General features: G+C 47.2%; 1 protein-coding gene and 1 non-coding gene across 2 annotated transcripts in view; both read right to left on the reverse strand.

Moving 5' to 3' along the window:
- LOC118356218 (skin secretory protein xP2-like) overlaps positions 1-21,375 on the reverse strand; it is a 35,563-nt gene that overhangs the window by 5,342 nt on the left and 8,846 nt on the right. The gene's annotated exons all lie outside the window — the stretch shown is intronic.
- On the reverse strand, positions 5,760-5,863 carry LOC113935242. Its single transcript, XR_003523981.1, has one exon. It is a non-coding gene; the product is annotated as a U6 spliceosomal RNA (small nuclear RNA).

Consider the following 21,375-nt stretch of genomic DNA (forward strand, 5'->3'; position numbering starts at 1 on the left):
CATCGGGGCACGGCCCTCACCTGGGCCTGGAAGCCCACAGGGTGAGGAAGGGGGCCCAGGAGCCAGGGCCCCAGCGCCCGCCTTTCTGGGTTCCCAGGCAGGCTGTGAATCCCCTAATGGAGGAGCCAGCGGCCTAAAATAGAAAAGCTGACACCGGGAAACACCAGGGGCCAAAGTCCGGGGGCTGTGCCCAACTGCTGTCCCTGCCAAGTGCCGCGGGCTCCCGCCATCCCTGGCTCCCCCAAGGAGCCTCAGTCGTTGCGCTTCTTTCTGCCCTCCCCTTCTCTCCAGGGTCTTTAAATAGACACCCCTTCCTCCCCCAAGCTAAGGGCTGAGTGTTTGCAAGGAATGAAGACCAGGCTTCTCCCAGGCTGCCCAGAGGCCTGGGCTAACACAGCTGTCTTCCTGTGTGAGCCCCAGCTCGGGGGACAGAGTTGGAGGCCTGGCCCCGCCATCAGAGCCTGGAGCTCTCCGGCCTCAGGCAGCTGGAGCGGGTGCTGCCCTCTGTGCTTCTACTTTGGGAAGTGAAGGCAGGCTTGACGCTGGCGCTGTTGGTTGTCTGGGCCAGAGGAGGTGGGGTGGGGATGGTTCTGGAGAGTTCCAGGCCCAGACTTAGATTCCCTGTCCATCGCGTGGTCTCATGTTAAAGCTGGCGGGGACCAATGGGAGGGACTACAAGGGTGGAGGAGGGCATTTAAAGAGTAGAAACAGTGGTCCCTAAAACCGCAATGCGAGACCGACCTCAGGGCCCGCTTCGAACACACAGCCCCTGCGGCCATTCCTCCCGGGGATCTCTCCCTTGGAACCGGCTAAGGGCAGCGGCTCAAGGCTGCAGAGGGTGCTCAAGGCTGCAGAGGGTGTTCACGGCAACATTATTTATAATGACAAAGCCATTGGAGACACCGTGCATGTCTGTCTCTGGGGCAAGAGGTGAGTCGGCCATGCTCCATCTGCTGCTGGAACATTCTGCATCCACCAAACAAGGTGGCTGGGGAGGTCGTGCCGTGAAGGGGCGGCGTGGCATTTTGAGAGCCAAGAAGCAAGTGATGGAAGAACGTGCACCGAATGATACGGTGTCTGTGAAACCGCTCCGTGTGTGGAGAAAGAGGAAGAATCTGCAGGAGCAGAGGCTCTGGAGGGCGCCCCAGGGGAAGGGACTGCGGGGAGACTTTCAACTTTGTATGTCACCCATATATCCCTCCAACCCATGTCCTGCTTTGTGACTAGAGTAAGTCTGGGTCTCGTTCATTTCCACAATGGGAGAAGAACGCTGGGTCCAACTAAGCCATTGCAAATACTCTTATCTCCTGTCAAGCCCGTTACCAGCCCTCACTCCCCCACCAGCACCCCCGGACAGGACCTCTGTGCCCAGGGCTGCCAGGAGCTGTGGACCTGAAGCTGGCTCCCCGTGGTCCCCGCCCTCTCTGCCTGGGGAAGGCACACCCATGCGCCAATGGTCACAGAGCATGGTGCCAGGTTCTAGAAATAGGCTTTTAGCATGGGCAGGTGGGCTGATGGAAAGTCAAGGAAGCCTTCCCAGATGGTGTTTGACCAGGGGTACCTGAAATGCAGGGGTTGCTCCCAAAGCAGGATGCAGGCATTTTGGGGGGAAAAACAGGCCCCATAAAGGCCAGTGGTGTGGGGGAAGCGAATGGGAGGAGGCTGGAGGAACAGGAGGCAGGAGGCTGGGCCTGGAGACATGAGTGGAGCCCAACCAGCAAGCAGAGGGAGAGCATGATCTTCAGAGGCAGACCAGAGAGGCGGGAGATACTCAGAGCTGCCTGCACCCTGAGGCCCGGAGACAGTTCAGCTGGGATGTGCAGAGGATGCCCTGGTGAAGCAGCCACTGGAGGCCCTTGGCTGCTAAGCTCCTCACTGGGCGAAGGGCATCTCAGACTTCAGGGCACAGCAAAATCCTACGGGCCTTACAATTCTAACTGGCCACCTGTAGGGCCCCGTGTCTAGTCCTGATGTGACTGGGACACTTGGAGAGTCCATCCTGCTGTCTCACCCATGGGCAGAGACCTCAGCCAGGTCTGGGGTCTCCCCTGCACTCCTAGCTTCAGCTCCTTCTAATGCTGGCCAGCCCGGCTCTCCCATGCCACCCCATCCAGCCTCCGTCTCTCCAGCGCTCCCAGATCCCCTGCCCAATGGCAAGCCTGAGGGAGGCCCCCTTTGGTCAGTATTCCCCTCCCCTATGCCCTGGGGGTAGGGAGGGCCTGCAGTAGCCCCGGGGGGGGGGCGGGGCTGGGTAGCAGCTGTGCCGGGCCTTGGGCCTCATCCAGAGGGCTCCCGCTGTCCTGGAATGCACGTCCCTCCTTCCTCCTGCACTTGGGCCCTCGCCCCGGATGGTCTGTCGGGTGTCAAGCGTCCACACCTGCCACAGACATCTTCCTAGTCTCCGTGAAGTGAGTCCTGCTGCCCACATCCAGCTCTTAACACTAGGAACCGTGGCGTGAGCATGGTGGTTGATTTTTACGAGGCTCTGAGCTGCGGTGGCTAAAAGTCTGAGTTCTGGAGTCAGATAACCCCAGGCGCCTCCCTACAGCTCAGTTTTCTCATCTGTAAAATGGGAATGGTCAGACCGACTCATCTGGGGTTTTAAGGATGCTTACACCAATAACGTGGGACACTCAGTGCAGGGCCTAGAACCCAGGAAGCACTCAGAAGGTACAGTTATTCTCAAATATTTTTCTCCTGTTCCTTTTGAAGTATGTCATAAAATTGAAGGGGGCAGTCTACACAGTTGTGCGAGTCGTGCACACGAATAGACCAGGGTCACCAGCACCAGCTTCGGGACTGTCAACTTCCAAACCCCCAGATCCCCTCCCGCTGCCCCTTGGCAGTCAGATCCTCCCCCTTCCCTGGCCCTCGCCAACCGGTTCCAGGTCCCTAGGGTTTTTGTCTTTTCCAGAATGGTCTAGAAGTAGAATTACACAGTGAGTGACCTTTGAGACTGGCTTCCTTCAGGCAACATCATGCCTCTGAGGGTCACCCAGGTGGTCCTGTGTCAAGTCTGTCCTTTTTCACTGCTGAGGGGTGACCCCTTGCACGAACGGACCACCTTTAACGGTTCCCTTGCTTAAGGACATGTGGGTCATTTCCAGGTTGAAACGATCGTGGACAGAGCTGCTACCCACATTTCTGTAGACATTTTTGTGTGAACATACACTTTCATTTCTCTCGAGGCCATACCGAGGAGAGGGATTGCTGGATCTTTTGGCAAGACTGATTTTCGGCTAGGGCGGGTTTTCTCGCCACCCCTCCCCCATCCCTGCTAGTAGATCTGTAGTAGTTTCTCACTGTGGGTTTGCTGACAATGCTTTTTTATTGTGGGTAAACACACATCACATAAAATTGACCATTTGGCCATTTTTAAAGCATATAATTTAGTGTGGCCTTAAATACAGTCGGCACATTGTACATCTGTGAGCATAGTCCATCTCCAGGACTTTTGCATCATTTTGAACCCCACTGGTGAAGCAGAAACTTCCTATTTCCACCTCCCCCGTGCCCAGCCCCTGGTAACCTCGCTCCTACTCGCTGTCCCTATAAATCTGCCTGTTCTAGGTACTTCATATAAATGGAATCATACAGCATTTGTCCTTTTGTGTCTGGTTCATTACCATGACATCTTCAAGGTTCATCCATGTGGTAGCAGGTGTCAGGACATCATACCTCTTGATGGCTGAATAATATTCTGTGGTGTGTATAGACCACATTTTTTAATCCATCTATTGAGGGACAATTGAGTTACTCCCATCTTTTTTTTTTTTTTTTTTTGGCTATTGTGAAAAGCTCTGCTGTGAACTTGGGTATGCAAATACCTGTTTGAGTCCCTGCTTCCCATTCTTTTGGACATTTCACTATGGTTTTTATTTACAATCCTCTGTGGCTAATGGTGTGCTTGTCTATAATCTCTGTATCTCCTTTGGTGAAGTGTCTGTTGAAATATTTTGTTTATTTTTTTATACGAATTGTTTGTGTTCTTATAGTTGAGTAGTGAGCGTTATTTCTAGAGTATGGACACCATCCTTTGTAGGACGTACAATTTACAAATGTTTTCTGCCAGTCTGTATCTCATCTTTATTCACTTAGCTGAGACTTTCACAAAGCAAAGGTTTTTTTTAATTTCATGAAGTCCCCTCTATGATTTTTTTCTCTTATTAATTGCGTGTTTGGCATCATAGCAAATGTTCTGCCTAGTCTGTGGTCACAAAGATTTTCTTCCAAAAAAGTCATAGTTTTGCATCATATATTCCGATCAATGATCCAGACTGAGTTAGCATTTGTATTAGGGGTGAGGCATAGGTTAAGGCCCAACAACTTTTGCATCATGTACTTTAAAAGTCTGTTGTTATGTGCATAGACATCTAGGATTGTTATGTCTTCGTGGTGAATTGACACTTTGATCTTTATGTCATTTCCCTCTTTATCCCTGGTAGTTTCCCTTGCTCTGGACTCTACTATGACATTAATGTAGCCACTCCGGATTCCTTGACTAGTATTTATATATCAGTTTATCCTTTGATTTCTTAACCCATCTCTATCGTATTTGAAGCTCGTTATAGACAGCCTATTGTTGTGTCATGGATTTTAATCCATTTTGACAATTTATCTTTATTCTTTTGTGTGTTTAGACCATTTATGTTTTATTTTGTTGTGTAAAAAACATTTAACATGATATCTACCCTCTTAACAAACTTGTAAGTGTAAGGTCTATTATTACTGACTATAGGGAAGCCAGTTGCATTAATTTTTTTGACAGATATTACCGCATTTTATTTTATTTTTATTTTTTTCCTTCCAAATTTTTATTTAAATTCTTGGTTGACATATAGTGTAGTATTGGTTGCAAGAGTAGAATTTAGTGATTCATCATTTACGTACAACACCCAGTGCTCATCACAACAAGTGTCCCCCTTAATCCCCACCCCATCTAGCCCCTCCCCCACCTACCTCCGTCCATGAACCCTCAGTTTCTTTTCTCTTTCTTTTCTCAGTTTCTCTTATGGTTTGTTTCTCTCTCTCTTTTTACCCCTTCCCATATGTTCATCTGTTTTGTTTCCTAAATTCTATGTATGAGTGAAATGGTATGGTATTTGTCTTTCTCTGATCGACTTATTTCACTTAGCATAATACACTTTAGCTCTATCCATGTCATTGCAAATGGCAAGATTTCACTCTTTTTAATGGCTGAATAATATTCCATTGTGTGTGTGTGCATATACATATGTTATACATACACACACATACACACACACACCCCACATCTTCTTTATCCATTCATCAGTCCATGGACACTTGGGTTCTTGCCACAATTTGGCTATTGTTGATAATGTTGCTATGAACATTAGGGTGCATGTATCCCTTTGCATCTGTATTTTTGTATCCTTTGGGTAAATACCTAGTAGTGCAGTTGCTGGATCGTAGGGTAGTTCTATTTTTAACTTTTTGAGGAACCTCTATACCGTTTTCCAGAGTGGCTGCACCAGTTTGCATTCCCACCGACAGTGCAAGTGGGTTTCCCCTTTCTCAGCATCCTTGCCAACACCTGGTATTTCTTGTGTTGCTAATTTTAGCCATTCTGACAGGTGTGAGGTAGTATCTCATCGTGGATTTCATTTGTAGTTCCCTGATGATGAGTGATGTTGAGCATTTTTTCATGTGTCTGTCAGCCATCTGTATGTCTTCTTTGGAAAAATGTCTATTCATGTCTTCTGCCCATTTTTAACTGGATTGTTTTTTGGGTGTCAAGTAAAAATATGGAATACTTCACGAGTTTGTGTATCATCCTTGATCAGGGGCCATGCTAGTCTTCTCTGTGTCATTCCAGCTTTAGTGTATGTCTGCTGAAACAAGCACTGCATTTAATGTAATTAGTGGCATGTCTGGATTTGTTCTACCGTTGTATTATTATTTTCTATTTGCCTTTTTTTAACCTACATTTGTCTTTTCCTGCCCTTAAAAAATTATCTGTTGGGTAATTTATCAGTTGGGTTTTTTGACTATGTGTTTTGTGCATGCACTTTTTTAGTGGATTGTGTGGGGCTAACAAGTATATCTCTAAGTTTACCTCATAATCTATGTCATGTCAATATTTCACCACTTCTGGGAGAACATAGATCCTCACCAGCATGTAGCATGTTCATCCTTTTCCCCATTTGCCTTTATGTTATAGTTGTCACAGGTATCAGGCCCAAATACACTGAAAATCCCACTAGACAATGCAATATTTTTGTCTTTCAACTATCATGCATATCTTTTAAAAATTAAAAGGAAAAAAATTTGTGTAGTTGCCTAGATATTTATAATTTCTGTTGCTCGTCCATCATTCCCAACATTCCGAATTTCCCTCTTTCTTCGTGTCCCTCTTGCCTGAGAACTTCTCTAAAGCAGTTCTGCTGGTCACAGATTCTTTTGTTTCCTTCATCTGAGAAAGTCTTTATCCTTCTTGAAAGATATTTTTGCTGAATTGACAGCTTTTTCTTTCAATGAATTAAAAATGTTATTCCACTCCCTTCTGGCCTCCATAGTTTCCAATGAGAAATCTGCTGTGATTCTTTTTTTTCCTTCAATATTTTTTTGATAAGGGAGGTTTCTTTTTCACCGCTCTCAAGATTGCTCTCTTTGTATTTAACGGTTGGCACTTAGACTATGATGTGTCTTGGTGCGGATTTCTTCAAGTTTAAACTGTTTGAGGTTCACTCAGTTTCTGGAATCCGTGGGCATGTTTGTGTCTTTTGCCAGATTTGGGGAGTTTTCAGCCATCTTTCCTTTGACTACTTTTTATGCTCTGACCCTCTGTCCTCTCCTTCTGGGAATCCAGCCAATGTCATGAATGTTAGACCTTCTGTTAGAATCTCATGGGCCCCTGAGACTCTGCTTCTTGTTTGCGTTTTTTCCCCCCTTTGGTCTACTTCCTCTGTGTTGTTCAGGATGGGTGATTTCATATGTTCTATCTTCCAGTTCATCATTCTTCTCTCCTCTGTATTCTGCTCTTGAGTCCGAGCCCATCCATTGAGTTTTTAAATTTCAGTTATTGTTTTTTTCCGTTCTGAAATTTCCACTTGGTTCTTTTTTATATCCTATCTTTCCTTGCTGAGACGTTCTATTTTTTTTTTCACATGTTTTGAGTGTGATCGCAACTACTCACCAAAGCCATTTTATGATGACTGCTTTAAAATCTTTGACACACCATTGCAAGACCTCTGTCTCATTTCAGTGTTAACATTTATTACTTGTTTTTTTTCATTCTCTTTGGGATCTGCCTGGCTCTAGGTATGACCACTGTTTTGTTGTTTGTTTGTTTGTTTTTTAATTGAAACCTAGACATTTTGGGTATTATATTATGAGGCTCTGGGTCTTATGTGAACCTGTTTTAGCTGGCTTCCTCTGACTTTGCTCCGGTAAGGGGATGGGATGAGAGGTACCATTTCATTGTTGCTGCCAAATGGAGAAACAAGTCCAGCCCTCACCTGAGGGAGCTGCTCCTTGTTAGTGCCAATGGTCAGAGTTCCAGCTCCCCAGTGGGCTCCCACCAATGCCTCCCTGGCTAGAAGAGGTGGGAGTGCCTTGGTCCTGCTCCCCACATGGCCTCCACATACACTGCAGCAGTGAGGGGAGGGATTCACCAGCCAGCAGGAATGAAATTCCTGGCTCCCTAATTGTCCTTCTCTGATATAAACCCAGCAAAGTGTGTGGAGGTGAGGTGCCCCAGTACAGCCTGGTGAGGGAAGAAGTTTGCTTCCTAATTGGCCTTTTGCTGGCTGGGGCAGTGTGATGCCACTATGGTTTTGGTGATATTGAACTGCAGAAGAATAGTTATTGTCTAAAAGTTTTCTGTCTTGTTAAATTGTCCCTTTTCTGGTCCTTTGGCTCAAGGCAGCAGGCTTTTGTCGAGTTTTTGTGTCCCTACCCACTGTTCATTTCCAGGTTGCTGGCTTTTCAACTACAATATAGGAAGCTGAAGGAAAACCTGGGGAACTCACCACCATGGCATTCCTTGGGTCCTGAGATCCACAGCAGCCTTCTTCTCTTTGCTTTTTTGGAGACTTCTTATGTTTTATATATAATGTTCAGGGTTCTTAGTTGTACTTAGCTGGAGGAATACAGAGAAGTATGTCTCTGCTCCATCTTCCCCAAAACAGAAGTTATTAAATTTGATAAATACCACCAGTAGCCCTCCAAAAATGTTGCTGGTTCATCTTTTTTTTTTTTTTAAGATTTTATTTATTTGACACAGAGAGAGACAGACAGAGAGAGAACACAAGCAGGGGGGGCGGGAGAGGGAGAAGCAGGCTTCCTGCAGAGCAGGGACCCAATGCAGGGCTTGATCCCAGGACCCTGGGATCATGACCTGAGCTGAAGGCAGACACTTAACCATCTGAGCCACCCAGGTGCCCCTGGTTCATCTTGAACTAGGAAATGGTATACCCTGAGTCTGCTTTAGACTTGAGGACTTAACCAACATCCCAGTGCCTGCCTATTGTAGTTAATCAGTGATGGATGGATGGATGGATGGTTGATGGTTGGATGAACAGAATACAGGAAAGGCCATCAGGAGGCCAGTACACAGTCCAGACAAGACATCACAGCATCAGCATCAACATCAGCATCATCATTATGATGGCCATAATACAAATAGCAATTACTGAGTTCTTCTACTTTGCCAGGTAAACATTTCTGCCACATGATCTCATTCAATCCACAAATGAGCTATGTCCATTTGAGAGAGGAGGAAAACATGGGCAGAGAGACATCGTACTGAGCTGAGATTCAAGACCAGAGACCTCTGGATGGACCCAAGATGCCCCCACTGTTCTCTCCCACTCAGGTGCCCAACTGTGAGAAGGTGGTGTACTGTGACTTCCTGGGAAGACACACAGACACCTAGAGGACAGTGGGAACCCGCCTTACAAGAAAACGCAAGCAAAGGGGATGTATGTCAGATGACCGAGCCAGAACATCCTGCTGATGATCAGAGGTTTTCCTGCCGTGGGGAATGTTGGTTGGGCAAGTTTCAGAATCTCCTCCCTGAGATGGAAACCCAGCTATGCTGTATTTGTGTATTAAACAAATGTCAATCAAGAGTTTGCTCTGTGCTGGGTGCTGAGGGTATACTGTAAGCAATGGGACAAATGTGATTTTTACTCCAGGGACATCACAAGGTCTAAAATCACCCTCCCCCACCCCAAGTCCACCCTGTTGAAAGCAGAGGGTCAGAACCACTCCCTGGTGCCCACGAGATACCCTGCCCCACACTCAGCCCTTCAGTCCCAAAGATTCTATGAGTAGCAATGAATATCAGTGGTAGGCATCCAGACCATGGGAAGGGGAGCGAGTTGGAGGCAATGACCCTGGGGTTTGGGGGATGCTCAGCTCTGGCTGTAGCTTAGGGTCAGAAGAGAGAAAGCCCATGCCCCCAACTTAGCACACCCAGTCTGTGCATTTATGAGGTAGACTCATGCCATCTGTAGAAACTCAGCTGCCAACCAAGCCAGGCAGCTGGGTTTTCTAGGGGTCCTCAGGCCTGCCTGCAGCCCTCCGCTGACTCAGTTTCCCCAACTATTAATAAATAAGTGCATCCATTCCTCCTTCTTTTTCTCTCTTTCCTCCTTCTTTCCTCGCCTCTCCTCAGTTCGGTGAGGATGGGAGGCAGTGCTTCCTCTAATACCTAAGGCTCTGGATTCTTCATTTCATTTCCAGGGAGTGAGCATCTATCCTGTGCCAATCCCAGATTCACCACGTGTGTTGACATCTGGGTGCCGAGGCCCAGCCTCCCACAGCAGCGCAGAACACCAGCCTGCCTTGTATGTGGCATTGCTAGCCAGCCCTGGGTCCCCATTCTGGCACTGGAGACTGGAGTGGGTCCGCCAAGGGCGCCAGGATGGGAGGCTGGTCGCCGTGGTGATGCCGCTCCACCAGCACTGCCATCCCACACTGGGGCCACTCAGACAGACCTGTATGCAAGTCCTCTTCACCATCCTAGGGCCCCGGACCCCACCCCCTGCAGCATGGGGAAGGGCTCTAGAAAGGATCTCTGCAAACTGTCACGTGCCATGTGGTCACCAAGAGGCTTGTGATGGTGGCTTGCTCCAAAGAGTCAGTGTAGAGCCAAGATTCACTGTCTCCGTCTACCTCGAGGGGCTCCAAACTTTCCCAACTTCCTTCTGCATACACCTCATCACCGTTCTAACTACATAGGTGCTGCTACAGTTATGGTTTTGGGTCTCTTTGCCCCACTGGAGGGTATGTTCTGTAAGGGCAGGACCCTCCTCCCAACACGTTCTCCAGAATCCCCCCAGCTGGATACAACCCTGGAGACAGAGCAGCGGCTTGACCAACTGCCCTTTGCCGAACAGAAGGATGGACAAATATTTTACGAACGCTGACTTTATTCCTGGTGCCATGACAGCAGTGGGTATACCAGGAGGTGCTTCATAAGGACTTACCAAGAGATTAAGTTAATCAGCTGGAGAGTTGGGGTGACAGCTTTTGAGAGTGTTGTTGTGCCAGAAAGTAAGGAGATTGCTCGAAAAGCAAAAGGGCGGGTTGTGTCCAGGGCTGTGGGAGCCCACCTGAAAGAGCCATCACAGCTGGAGCGGTTTGAGGGGGAAAAACACATCATCCTGGATCACGACCCAGAGTGTAAGATAGATGTCCACGAGTCCGCACTGATAAAGAAGTGACAGATAATGGGAGAGGCGAGAGAACCCGTCCTCATAGGGGAGCCCCTGCTCCCAGTGCAGCCACTGCCCCCGTGCTCCCAAGGTGGGATCAGCCAACACCTATGGGCTTACCCACGAGACCCTTGTGGCGCCCGGAGAGCGCATCGGGGGCTCTGGCTCCCTTGGTGAGGTGGCACTCCACACCAGAGGCAGGTCTCCGTCCTTCTTCGAGTCTTTGTTTGCTGCAGGTGGCACTGCTGCCCTTCGCTGCCCCGGGCGCAGGTGGGGCCCCGAGGAAGTCGGGCCCCTGGGTGACCCACAGGGCTGCAGCTCCCTCTGCAGTGTTGTCCCAGCCCTGCAAAGCTCTGGGGGTCACCTCGGTTATGTAGCACGGCCACTCCCTGCTCCACTCACTGACCCATATCTTTTATTTTATTTTATCTTATTTATTTATTTGGCAGAGAGAGAGAGCGCGCGCACAAGCAGACAGAGTAGCAGGCAGAGGGAGAGGGAGAAGCAGGCTCCCCGCTGAGCAGGGAGCCGGACGTGGGGCCTGATCCCAGGACCCCAGGATCATGACCTGAGCCCAAGGCAGTTGCTTAACCGACTGAGCCACCCAGGCGCCCCTGTTGACCCATATCTTGACCAGGGTACCCCCACCCCCGGCCTCTGTGGACCCCCTGGTGTTGTGTGCAGAACTTTGGGAGCATGGACACGAGTCAGGGGAAGCTCGTGGCTAAGCCCAGGGGTGTTGGCTGATCCTGGCTCCAACACTACTGACACACACATCCCCTTTGCCCGCATTCTGCTGTCTGTGTGTAAGGCAGGTCAGTAACAGCCCCTGTGCAGAGTGGGGGCCTGGGGGGTGGGATGTGGCAGTCTGGGGCCAGCGCAGGGCTGGGGGAGGGAAGGGTGGGGTGCTGGGCTCCTGTATGTAAGGTGGTTCAGAGAGAGCAGCCAGGCGACAACAGGGACAGAGGACCTGGAAGGAGAGGCAGGTGTGCAGGTGTGCACACCCTCCCCCCACCTTTGCCGCCCCTCCCCCATACTGACTTTCTGCTTCATCCTAAGGCTTTTGGGAAGACGACTTCTCAAGAGCATGACACCCCATTTTCTCCCTCTGTATTTTATTTTTTAAAGATTTTATTTATTTATTTGACAGAGAGAGACACAGCGAGAGAGGGAACACAAGCAGGGGGAGTGGGAGAGGGAGAAGCAGGCTTCCCTCAGAGTAGGGAGCCTGATGCAGGGCTGGATCCCAGGACCCTGAGATCATGACTTGAGCTTAACGACTGAGCCACCCAGGCGCCCCTCCGTCTGTATTTTAGAGAAGGTTCAGCTTGGCGTCACAGCCCTGTCGCCAAGAATGCAGAAGCACACCAGCGAGTGCAGATGGACTAGAACGTCTGGATGGACTTCTCCTGCTTAAGGAAAGGGATGATCTACTATTAGGACCAGGCTTAGCATTGATTCAAAGAGCTCTACAAATCTTCCTAAAATGAGCAACTATAGGGGTGCCTGGCTGGCTCAGTCAGTGGAGCATGCAACTCTTGATCTCGGGGTTGTGAGTTTGAGCCCCACGTTGGGTATAAAGATGACTTAAAAAAAATAAAATCTTTAGGGGCGCTTGGGTGGCTCAGTCGTTAAGCGTCTGCCTTCAGCTCAGGTCATGATCCCAGGGTCCTGGGATCGAGCCCCGCATCGGGCTCCCTGCTCAGCGGGAAGCCTGCTTCTCCCTCTCCCACACGCCCTGCTGCGTTCCCTCTCTCACTGTATCTCTCTCTCTGTCAGATAAATAAACAAAATCTTTTAAAAAAAATCTTTAAAAAATATGTACATAAAATTAATAAAATGAGCAGCTATCATGACAAAAGCAGCCACACACCAAGGGCCACCGAACCGACTTCATCCGCTCCTGGTGTCTCCCCTTCACCCACTGACAAGGGCCCTGCGCGGAGCCCCGCCTGGCATTCACAACCCACGGGCTGAGAGCCACACTGGACAGATCAGTCCAAACATTGTTTGTGGAGCTCATTAAGCACCAGGCACGGACAAGGAGACTAATACAGCCACGGAACCACAGCCCTTGGGAGCGACATAGAGCCAAAGAGCTGTGCCCCACAGTGGGAGCGAGTCCTGTGATGTGTGTGAGGGATAAAAAGGGTGGATATGGTCAGGCAGGCTCCCTGGGGAGGAGAGCTGGAGGGAACACGGGAAAGGTAAGTAGCAGGAGCCAGGGAAAGCCCGGCAGAGGAGAGGAGTGTTCCAAGCAGGAAGAAAAAACAGCTTATGCAAAGGCCCTGTGGCAGGAAGGAGTTTGGTGAGTCTGAGGTCCAGGATGTGATTGGCTGGAGCATGTGGGAGTTGCAGGCCAGGCTGGGGACTGCACAGCCTCCACAGGCATGTTCCTCCCACTGCTCTGTGGAAGCCGGAGGCTGCTGTGGTCTTACAAGAAAAGGGAAGGAGCAGACATACTGGAGTGATGTTTAGAAAGTGGAACCTATAGGAGGTGGCGGCCAACTGGATGCGGGGAGTGAGGTGGTGGGAGTCAAGGGTATGACACCAGTTCCTAATTAGGGCATCTGGGAGATGGGGGTGCCTATGCCCAAGGCGGGGAGCCCCACGGGTCTGCCCTTCATTTGCCACCTCTCAGGACTCCCTCCCTCGCTGTCAGGCCCAAGTCCTCAGCTCATGCCTCTGGGCTGTGGCCAGGGCCCTTCTGTTCCATCTGGCCGTGCACCATCTCAGTTACCCCCAGAACCCTGACACGTAGCTTCCCTATCATTTCCCCTTCACAGCGGAGGAAACCAAAGCTCAGAGGGGTTTACAACCAGCTGGAGGCCACACGACAAGGGGGACCGTTAGGGCTCAAGCCCAGATCCGTGTGACGCCGAAACGCGTACCCTCCGATCGCCAGTGCCGCTTGTCAACAGCCGATGTCCACTATTCCAAACCCTCACTGACCTCCTCCCCAAGCACGCACACGTGCATGTGACAGAGAACAACTCCTTTTCTGGTGTCCCGTTAACGGCTTGTACGTTAGCTATGCTACTGCTATACTCTCTGTGGGGACCTTCCCAATTCTCCATCCTGCCGAGGGCACGGAGACCTCAGAGTCCTACCCTCTCCCCTCCCCTCCCATCGCTCCTGTTAGATCAATTGGGGTTAATACCAGCTTTGAGAGCTAGAAGCCCAAAGTAACGCGCCGTGAACAAAGTCTGAGGGAGGGAGCCAGGGCTGGTCAGGTGGGGGGTCCTCCATCCTGCAAATGGAGAGTGAAGGCCACGTGTGGCTTCTACCCATGTCCAACGCGACGCGTCACCCCCAAAGGAAACCCCACACCCATTTAAGCCATCATTCCCTGTGCTCCCTCCCCCCAGCCCCTGGCAACCACTCACCGGCTTTCTGTCTCTGTGGACCTGCCAACTATAGGCATTCCCATGTCAATGAAAGAGTACCGTATACAATCTTCTGTCTGGTCTCTTTCACTCAGCACAGTCTCATCTAAACCCATCCATGTCGTAACAGGTGTCAGTCCTTTTTTATGGCTGAATCATATCCCCTGTGTGGACACACCACCTTTTATTGATCATGCATCACCTGATGGACATTGGGGTTGGTTCCACTTTTTGGCTATTAGGAATAATGCTTCTCTAAACATTTGTGTACAATTCTTTGGAACACCTGTTTTCAGTTCTCTTGGGTGCATAACCGAGAGTGGAACTGCTAGGTCATATGGTAACACTACGTTTAACTTTTTCAGGAACCACCAAACTGTTTTCCAAAGGGGCTGCTCCATTTCACATCCCCCCTAGCAATGTATAAGGGCTCCAATTTCTACACATCCTTTCCAACACCGGTTATTTTCTTTGTTTTTCTTTCTTTCTTTCTTTCTTTCTTTCTTTCTTTCTTTCTTTCTTTCTTTCTTTTTTTCTTTCTTTCTTTCTCTTTCTTTCTTTCTTTCTTTCTTTCTTTCTTTCTTTCTTTCTTTTTCTTTCTTTCTTTCTTTCTCTTTCTTTCTTTCATTCCTTCCTTCCTTCCTTCCTTCTTTCTTTCTTCCTTTCTTTCTTCCTTTCTTCCTTTCTTCCTTTCTTTCTTTCTTCCTTTCTTTCTTTCTTTCTTCCTTTCTTCCTTCCTTCCTTCCTTCCTTCCTTCCTTCCTTCCTTCTTTCCTTCTTCCTTTCTTCCTTTCTTTCTTTCTTTCTTTCTTTCTTCCTTTCTTTCTTCCTTTCTTCCTTTCTTCCTTTCTTTCTTTCTTCTTTTTAAACAGCCAACCTCCTGGGTATGAAGTGGTATTCTCATTGTGGCTTTGATCTTTATATTCTTTTTTTTTTTAAGATTTTATTTATTTATTTGCCAGGGAGAGCAAGAGTACAGCGGCAGGCAGAGGGTGAAGCAGGCTCCCCACTGAGCAAGGAGCCCAATGTGGGACTCGATCCCAGGACCCTGGGATCATGACCTGAGGCAAAGGCAGACGCTTAACCATCTGAGCCACCCAGGTGCCCTTGACATTACATTCTTGATGGCTAATGGTGTTGAGCCTCTTTTCGTGTGCTTGTTGACCGTTTCTCGACCGTCTTTGGAGATACAAAAGTCTATTACGTCTTATTAAGGCCTTAAGCATTAAGGTCTGTTCAAGTGTTTCGCCTGTTTTTAATTTGGGTTGCTTGTCTTTGGGCTGTTAAGTTACAAGAGTTCTTCATATATTTTGGATACAAGACTCTTATCAAATACATGATTTGCAAATACTTTCTCCCATTTTTGGGGGTTGTCTTTTCACTTTCTTGAGGGTGTCCTTTGATGCACAAAAGTTTTTAATTTTGATGAAGTCAAATTTACCTATTTTTTTCTTTTGTTGCTTATTTTCTGCCAAGGATTCATGGCCAAATCCAAGGTTGTGCAGATTTATTCCCATGTTTTCTCTTTTATAGTTTTACCTTTTACCTTTAGGTTTTTGATCCACTTGGAGTTCATTTTTGTATATGGTGTGAGGAAGGGGTCCAATTTTTTTCTTTTGCTCATGGATATCCAGTTATCCCAACACCATTTGCTGAAAAGATTGTTCTTTCTGTACACATCAGCCTCCACAGTTTTTCTTCTTATAAGGGCATCTGTCATCTTTGATTAGGGCCCACCCCGATGACCTCATTTTAACTTAATTACCTCTTTAAAGACCCTATCTTCAAGTACAGTCACATTCCGAGGTTAATGAGGGTTACAACTTATGACCATACAAATTGAGAGAGGAGGACAGAATTCACCCCATAACATGATCTTCGTTTTTTTTTTTCCCTAATCCTTTTAATATGGTGGTATTATAGTCACTGATCTTCGTATGTTGAACTGCTCTTTCGTTCCTGGAATAAATCCCATTTGTTGTGTAATCCTATTCATCTGCTGCTTCCTAGCCTTTGGTGGAGGATTTCTGTGCCTGCATCCACAAGGGGTGTTGGTCTGGCTGTGGTACGAGGGTCATGATGGCCTCATGCGTGACAGGGAAGGGCCCCCTCCTCTATGTTTGGAAGGGACTGAGAAGCATTGGTGTTCCTTCTTCGTTAAACATTTGATGGAATCTGTCAATGAGGTCATGTGGTCCTGGGTTTTCCTCTGTTGAAAGTTTTTGAACACCTGTTCCATCTGTTTACCTATTTTAGGCTTATTCAGGTTTTGTGTTTCTTCTCAAGTCAGTTTTGGCAGTGTGTGCATTCCTAAGGGTTTGTCCGATTCATCTAGGTTATTGAGTTTGTCGGCACATCATTGCTTCGAGGGCTCTCCTAGAGCCCAGTTTATTTCTGTAAGGGCAGCAGGAACCTGGTAGTATGAGCTTCTCTCGTGTTTTCCAGGCCAATCTACCTAGAGACTGGTTGGTTTTGTGGACTTTTTTTTTTTTAATTTATTCATTTGAGAGAGAGAGACAGAAAGTGAGAGAATGAGCAAGGCGGTGAGAGGGAGAAGCAGACTTCCCACTGAGCAGGGATCCCAACAGACATGGGGCTCAATCCCAGGACCCCAGGATCATGATCTGAGCTGAAGGCAGACACTTAACCGGCTGAGTCACCCAGGCATCCCTGGACTTTAATTTTTAAACATCTTTTAGTTTAGCTGGTCCTCTCTACTGCTTTTCTATTCTTTATTTCATTCATTTCCACTCTGATCTATATTGTTTCCTTCCTTCTGCTTGCTTTGAGTTTAGTTTGTTCCTTTTCTAGTTCCTTTAGTTCAGCTGATTGATCTGAGATGTTTCCTCTTTTTTTTTTTTAAGAATTTACTTATTTATTTGCAAGAGAGAGTAAGAGAGAGAACATGAGCAGGGGGGAGGGGCAGAGGGAGAGGAAGAAGGAGATTCCCTGATGTGGAGGGACCCTGATGTGGGTCTCAATCCCAGGACCCTGGGATCACAACTGAGCAAAAGGCAGATGCTTGCCCAACTGAGCCATCCAGGTGCCCCTCTTTTTTTTTTTTTTTTTTAAGATTTTATTTATGAGGCGCCTGGGTGGCTCAGTTGTTAAGCGTTTGCCTTTCGGCTCAGGTCGTGATCCCGGAGTCCTGGGATTGAGCCCCGCATCGAGCTCCCTGTTTGGCAGGAAGCCTGCTTCTCCCTCTCCCACTCCCCCTGCTTGTGTTCCCTCTCTCGCTCTTGCTGTCTCTCTTTCAAATAAATACATAAAATATTTAAAAAATATATTTTATTTATTTGAGAGAGTGAGAGAGAGGGCATGAGCAGGGGGAGGGGCAGAAGGACAAGCCAACTCCCACTGAGCGGGAAGCCTGACATGAGACTCGATCCCAGGACCCTGAGATCATGACCTGAGCTGAAGGAAGAAGCTTAACTGACTGAGCCACCCAGGCGCCCTTTTTTTTTTTTTTTTTTTAACATAGATACAGTATAGCTATGAATTTCTCTCTGGGTGCTGACTCTGCAGAACTCTGTACGTTTGGTATGTTTGGATTTTTTTTCATGTGTTGCGTATTTTCTTTTTTTTTTTTTAAAGATTTATTTATTTATTTATTTGAGACAGAGAGAATGAGAGAGAGAGAGTGAGAGAGCACATGAGAGGGAGGAGGGTCAGAGGGAGAAGCAGACTCCCTGCCGAGCAGGGAGCCCGATGCGGGACTCGATCCAGGGACTCCAGGATCATGACCTGAGCCGAAGGCAGTCGCTTAACCAACTGAGCCACCCAGGCGCCCTGTTGAGTATTTTCCTATCAACCCTCGTGATTCCTTCTCTGACCCATCTGTTGTTTCAGAGCGTGTGGTCTAATTTCCACATATTTGTGAATCCTCAAATTTTCTTTCTGTTACTGATTTCTCACTTCATTCGACTGTGGTCAGAGGAGATATTCTCTATCATTTCAATCTTTTTAACAAGTTATTGAGACTTGTTCTGTGGCTTAACATGTGGTCTGTCCCAGCAGATGTTCTGCGTGCCCTTGAGAAACACGTGTGCACTGCTACCGTGGGGCAGAGTGATCTACGTAAGGGTGAGGTCTGGGTGTCTCCTGTTGCCGATTGTGTCTACTTGTTCCATCCGTTATTGAAAGGGAAGCGTTGAAGTCCCCAACTATTACTGTTGAACTGTTATTTCTCCCTTTGATTCTGTTAGCTTTTGCTTCATATTGCCCCATGTTTGGGGGCTCTGTCATTAATGTGCTTACATGTTCATTGTTGTTGCATGTTCCTGGCACATTAAACCTTTTATCATTATGCATTTCTTTGTCTCTTGTAACAATTTTGGTCTCAAAGTCTAGTTTGTCCAGTATCAGTATAGCCACTCCAGCTCTGTTTTGATCGCTGTTTAAATGGAATACCTTTTTCTATTCCTTTACTTTATTTATTTACTTATTTACTTTTCAAAGATTTTATTTATTTGTTTGTCAGAGAGAGAGAGAGAGCACAAGCAGGGGGCAGTGGCAGGCAGAGGGAGAAGCAGGCTCCCCTGATGTGGGACTCGATCCCAGGATTCCAGGGTCATGACCTGAGCCGAAGGCAGGTGCTTAACCAACTGAGCCACCCAGGCGTCCCATCTTTTACTTAAGAAAAAAAATATATATTTCATTTATTTATTTATTTATTTATTTTGTGGGGGGAGGGGCAGAGGGAGAAGAAATCCCAAGCCGACTCTGTGCTGAGCTCAGAGCCTGACCCAGTGCTCAATCTCACGACCCTGAGATCATGACCTGAGCTCATGACCTGAGCCGACACCAAGAGTGGGACGCTTCACAGAGCGAGCCCCCCCGGGAGCCCCTCTATTCTTTCACTTTTAACTTGTTTCTTGGGTTCTAAAGTGAGTCTTTTCTTGTAGATAGCATATGGTTTGATTATGGTTTTTTTTCTTTTATCCATCCCGTCAATCACTGCCTTTTAACTGAATAATTCAATCCATTTATATTTAAAGATTTATTTATTTATTTATTTATTTGGGAGAGAGAGTGTGTGTGCATGAGCGCGGGATGGGTAGAGGGAGAGGGAAAGACTCTCAAGCTGACTCCCAGCATGGAGCCCAGCACAGGGCTTGATCTCAGACCCTGAATCACGACCTGAGCTGAAACAAAGAATTGGACGTTTAACTGTTTAATCGACTGTGCCACCCAGGCGCCCCCATTTACATTTAATGTAATTACCTGTAGAGAAGCCCTTTTGCTGTTTTGCCGTGTGTTTTCTATACGTCTTATACCCTTTTTGTGCTCAGTTCTTCCATCACTGTCTTTTTTTGTGTTGGGTGTTTGCCGCTGTACCATTTTCTTCCCTAAATTAAATATTTTTTAGTTATTTTCTTATTGGTTGCTGTGGAGATTACAATCAACATATTAACGTAAAATAAGCTATTTTGGATTGATTTCAATAGCATACAAAATGCTGTTTCTATATCCCTCCCTCATGTTGTTACTGTTACAAATTGCCCCTTTATACACTGTTTGCCCAGGGACATAATTACTGTTTTATGCGATTGCCTTTTAAATCAAATAGGTGGAGGGACGCTTGGGTTGCTCAGTTGGCTAAGCGTTCGCCTTCAGCTCAGGTCATGATCTCAGCATCCTGGGATCGAGCCCCGTGATCCGGCTCCCTGCTCAGCAGGGAATCTGCTTCTCCCTCTCTCTGCTCATGCTTTCTCTCTGTCTCTCTCAAATGAATAAATAAAATCTTTAAAAATAAATAAATAAATCACATAGGTGGAGAAGAGGCATTACTAACCAAAATATATTACTGCTGATTTTATTTCTACTGAAGCACTTCTCTTTCCTGTTCTCTCTTCATGTGGATTCAGGTTACTCTCTGCTGTCCGTTCATTTCTCAAAGGGCAGGTTTACTAGCAACAAACCCTCTCAGTTTTTGTTTATCTTGGAATATCTTGATTTCTCGGTTTTTTTGCAAGGCGGTTTTGCTGGATATAGAATTCTTGGTTGACAGGATTTTTAGTTTTCTTTTAGCACTTGCATATGTCACCATGCTGCTTTCGGGCCTCTGTGGTTTCTGATGGCCGATAAGCTCTTGATCTTATTGAGGACCCCCAGGACACAGGAGTCCCTTCTCTCTTTCCGCTTCCAGGATTCTCTCTCTTTGTCTTTTAACATCTTGATTACAGCATACAGATCTCTTTGAGTTTCTCCCACCTTGGATAAACTTTCTGTGCTTCTTGGCTATGCAAATTCTTATCTTTCATCAAATTTGGGAAATTTTTGGCTATTCTTTCTTTCTTTTTTTTTTTAAAGATTTTATTTATTTATTTGACAGAGAGAGAGAGACAGCAAGAGAGGGAACACAAGCAGGGGGAGTGGGAGAGGGAGAAGCAGGCTTCCCGCGGAGCAGGGAGCCCGATGCGGGGCTCGATCCCAGGACCCTGGGATCATGACCTGAGCAGAAGGCAGATGCTTAAAGACTGAGCCACCCAGGCGCCCTTATTTCTTAAAAATCCGTTCTTCCCCATGCTTCTGTAACTCCCATTGTGCATATATTAGTATGCTGGATAGCATTCTGCAGGTCTCTTAGGTTCTGTTCATTTTTCTTTCTTCTCCTCAGTTTGGATCATCTCAATCGGCTTATCTTTAAGTTCTGTGATTTCTCCTTCTGCTTGCACGGGTTTGCTGCAGATCACCCTCTAGTGACTCCTTTTGTTTCAGTTACTGTTCTTTTTGACTCCAGAATTTCTATTTGGTTCCTTTTAGTAATTTCTGTCTACTGCTGTTATCTATTTAGTGAGATGTCTTGCTTGTGGTTCCCTTCTCCTTTGTGCCTGGTTTCCCATAGCTCTTGATCATTTTAACAGCTTATTTAAAGTCTTCATCCAGCAAGTCCAACGTTTGGGCTTGCTTCCTAAGGGACCGTTTCTTTTCATTTGTCCCCCCCCCCCCGCCCCGTCTGCCCGCCATGCTTTATTTCTTTGCATGCCTCATGATTTTTTTTGTTGTTGTTGAAAATTGGACATTTTGAATATTATAACGTGGTAACTCTGGAAGTCAGATTCTCTCCCCTCCCCAGGGTTTGTTGATGCTGATTGCTGCTGTTGTTTGATGTTTCTGCGCTTATTTTGTAAATCCAGTATTCTGTGTTGTGTGTGGCCAGTAAAGTGTCTGTTTGATTAGCTCAATGGTTTGCCAGTTATTCAATAGAAATTTCCTTAAAAGCTGAGATTGAGCTGCCTTCTTCTTGATTGTTTTCCCAGTTTATATAAACCTTTGACTCGTTTCCGGAGTTCAGATAAAGTTTAT

This window comes from Zalophus californianus, chromosome 13 (genome assembly GCF_009762305.2).
Source record: "Zalophus californianus isolate mZalCal1 chromosome 13, mZalCal1.pri.v2, whole genome shotgun sequence".
In the NCBI taxonomy this organism is placed as follows: Eukaryota; Metazoa; Chordata; class Mammalia; order Carnivora; family Otariidae; genus Zalophus; species Zalophus californianus.